A 4,225-nucleotide genomic window follows, 5' to 3' on the forward strand; every position below is an offset into this window, starting at 1 on the left:
ACCTGACAAAGGATTAATATCCAAAACATATGAGAAACTTGACTATGAAACAAAAACTAAGTGTTTAAAAATGGCCACAAAGCCATACAGACATTTCACAAATGAAGACAAATGGCCAAAATAAGAAAAAAATGCCCAACATCAACAGAGAAAGACAAATGTAAACCACCATTTCAATTTACTCTTGTTAGAATGATTACTCTTAAAAATACAAGACTATTAAGCGTTGAAAAAATATGTGGAGAAAAGAGACACTTGTATTCCTGTCTACTATAGGCATATTCACAATAACCATGACATGGAATCGACCTAAGTGTCCATTATTGAATTAATGAATAAAGAAAATATGGTATATAAATGGATGAAATATTACTTAGCCACAGAAAATCCTATAATAAAAAAAATCCTATAATTTTTTATCACATGGATGAACCTAGAAATTATGTTAACTGAAATGAGTAACATACAAAAGTATAAATACTCCATGATTTTATTCATATGTAGGCTCTAAATAAGTTTGTCTCATTGAAGTAGAGAGTACAGTAGTATTACTAGAAGCTAGGGTTCTTAGGAGGGAGAGGGATTAGGAAGATGACTATGAAAAAATACATATTTACTGTTAGATAGGAGGAATAATGTTAAGAGATCTGTTGTATATAGCCTGGTGACTATAGTTAATGATATATTTTATCTTTGAAAACTGCTAAGACAATTGATGTAAACTGTTTTCACCACAAAAAAGGTAACTGTGAGGTAAGACATTTGCTTATTAGCTAGAAGTAAGCATTTAACAATCATATTCTCCAAAACATATTTTACATGATACATACAATTTTGTCAATTTAAAAAATAAACTGCTCAGAGCCCATAGCTCAGTGAGTAGGGCCCTGGCCACATATACCAATGCTGGTGGGTTCATGCCTGGCCCAGGCCTGCTAAACAACAAAGACAACTGAAACCAAAAACAGCTGGGTGGTGGGCACCTGCAGTCCCAGCTACTTGGGAGGCTGAGGCAAGAGAATTGCTTAAGCCCAAGACTTTGAAGTTGCTGTGAGCTGTGATGCCACAGCACTCTAGCTAGGGCGACATAGTGAGACGCTGTTAAAATAAAATAAAATAATAAAATATAAAAAATAGAATAAAAAATAACCAATTTAAAAAATATGATAGGATAGCACTATTCCCAATACTAAGTCTGTGTCTTTGTTATGTGCTTAGCTACACTGCGTTAAAAAAAAAGTAGATTGTGATGTTTTTGTCATTTCACTAATCATAAGCATAGGAACTCGAATATTAACAAGCATGTGTAGGCCCCAACATAGAACATGGCAGAAGCCAATGTACTTTAGGGCTTTTATTTTAACCTCAGGTCTTCTGGACTTCCTGTGGTAGTCCAGATGGTGACAATAGGAAAAACACTCAAATTCCAGGTAGTAATAATGAAGGAAGACAAAAGGCCAAAATAAGAAAAAAATGCCCAACATCAACAATCATCAGAGAAAGACAAATGTAAACCACCATATCGATTTGCCACATTGTGAATATGATAAAGAACTTTGTATCCAAAAATCACCAAAATCACTAAAGAAAATGAACAAGGAGTTGGCTACAGTTAGGTTACTCAGAATGAAAATGGTGGACTGTGAATTGCTTCCCAAGAAGTAAATTCCCCAAGATTGCAATATAAACCAATTTTAAATCCACATACACCATTCTATTATCTAACACTTAATATGCACACCCCAAAATAGAAGAATCTGCATTGAAACATATGTTGTGATATATGTATTTCCTTAAAGAACTAAATTCAAAATTCATCCCTTATGACTAATTCTACTAAAGATTTATTTCTAACATGTGTTTAATCTTAAGCAATTTTCAAATTCTGATGTTTTTCTTTATATATCATTTATAGCATGGTAAGGCCCACTGTTTATAATGCTATGCCTTGTCTAGTATTTTTCACATTTTGGGTTGGAATCTAGTAACATTTTATTTTTACAAGCAATGTCTTACAATGCTAACTAATTTAACACTGTGGTCCATAGACAATGCATCTCTTTTTTCTCAATGAAGCAAGCAGAAGGTTTTAATATAAACCCTATAAATGCTCCCAAACTCAAAAGATAAAAATTTTTTCACTACATTAAAAAAATCTGGGTTCTCTTAAGAACCCAAAACATGCTCATGAAAGGACATGGGGTGGAGGAAACAGTGAGAAAGATCTTAGTCATAACACATGGAAAAAAAAAACAAAAAAAACCCAGAAGGGCTGAGGTTCATATATAGCTAAAGGTGAACATAAAGAGATAGCAAAGAACTGCAGATAATTAGAAAATAACAGAGTCGATTGTGTAGGCTGGGAACTCATGTCCTCTTTTTACACAAATAATCAGAACCACCGCTACATGTAGCTATTTTCTCTCTCTTACATGGAGCTGCAAACTTACCCCAACAGGAATAGTTACTGCTAATTATGAAACACCTGATACACCTAGTGCTATCTTGTGTTTGTCCTCTTCCTATAGAAATGTCAAGAGGGGGAGACAAGATGGCGGACTGAAGCCAGCTTTCAACAAAGGCTCCCGTCCAGAAGGAGAGTTAAGGGACAGGAATTTAGTAAGTATCCTGGTGGACTTGAGCCTCACCAAGAGAGAAGGCTGAAGAACGCACATCAACACCGCTGAGGCAAGTTGTGATCACAAGGACGCAAAACAAAAGGTACAAAATCCACCACCAAGCGGACGGGAGTCCCCCTCCCCCATGAGACCGGCTCTAGAGCCCCATAATTGAACAAGCGGGCAGAAATTGAACAAGCGGGCAGAAATTAGAGCCCTTTAATTTCCACGGTCTCTCCACCGGAGAGACCTTCTAAAAACTGGACCTACCTCCCCTACTGGGGTGCCGTGGCATTCTCCTGCCGGACATAGGGCTGAATAAAACTTTGGGAATCCTCTGCCGGCAACCCTGAATCCCCGGCGCTCCCCTCCCGCCCACTGAGGTCTGGAGGCCTGTCCCCCAGGACTTCGGATCCTTGGGTGATTTCTCAAGGGGAGTGGACAGTCCCCTTGAGTGCGACTGGTCAACATTGACTCCGAGGCGCGCCGAGTGAGGAGAGGGCACCGGGCTGAGGGGGAGTCACGCCTCGCGGCACTTCCCTGCAGTGCAGTGCAGCAACCCTCCCCGGGCATACGGGGCCCAAGACTGAATCAGACTCTGGCCTCCCCGCTGAGAGCTGAGAGCCCCTACTCTCACTCGGGGTCTGAGGGCCTATACCCCAGGAGTTCGGATCCTTGGGTGATTTCTCAAGGGGAGTGGACAGTCCCCGAGTTGTGACTGGTCAGCATTGACTCTGAGGTGCGCAAGTGAGGAGAGAGCACCGGGCTGAGTCACGCCTCGCGGCACTTCCCTGTGGTGCAGTGCAGCAACCCTCCCCAGGCATACGGGGCCCAAGACTGAATCAGACTCTGGCCTCCCCGCTGAGAGCTGAGAACCCCTACTCTCACTCGGGGTCTGAGGGCCTATCCCCCAGGAGTTCGGCTCCTTGGGTGATTTCTCGAGGGGAGTGCATAGTGCCTGACCTGCGTCAGGTCAGCGCTGACTCTGGGACACGTGAGCGAGGAGAGGGCACTCTGCTAAGGGGAAATCAAGCCTTGGCGGCACTTCCCTGCGGTGCAGTGCAGGAGCCCTCCCCGGACCGTAGTATTGCGTGAAACTGAATGAAACTCTAGCTTCCCCCCGCCCCACTCCCAATCGGGGTCTGGGGGCCCATCCCCCAAGAGTTCTGATTCTTGGGGGATCTCTTAAGGGGTGTGGACCCAGCACAAACTGCGGCCGCTCAGTGCTGACTCTGGGGCGTGGGACAGAGGAGAAAAGGGTCGCCTGAGTGCCCACACCAGAGCAGCAGTTCCCTGGAGGTAGATCAACAGCCGTTTTTTCTTTAACGGCAGAACGCTCACTTCTGGATATTCTGAGGCCACACCCCCTGTCTCCCTGGGCAACCAGAGGAGGCCACCGGTGACACGGCTCACAAACCCAGAAGCCTCCAGGGCGGGGCCGACCCAGAGAGGTGTTCAGATGCAATTCTCCAGCAGCAAAGACGTTTGAACTCAAAACAGCCCGTCTCCTGTAGGCGACGACAGGAACAGAGACAGAACCTCACAAAGTTGTCTGTTCTGTTCTGTTCTGTTAGCAGCATGCATCAGGGACGGGGCTAAGCCTGAGT

Source organism: Nycticebus coucang, chromosome 3 (assembly GCF_027406575.1).
Source record: "Nycticebus coucang isolate mNycCou1 chromosome 3, mNycCou1.pri, whole genome shotgun sequence".
In the NCBI taxonomy this organism is placed as follows: domain Eukaryota; kingdom Metazoa; phylum Chordata; class Mammalia; order Primates; family Lorisidae; genus Nycticebus; species Nycticebus coucang.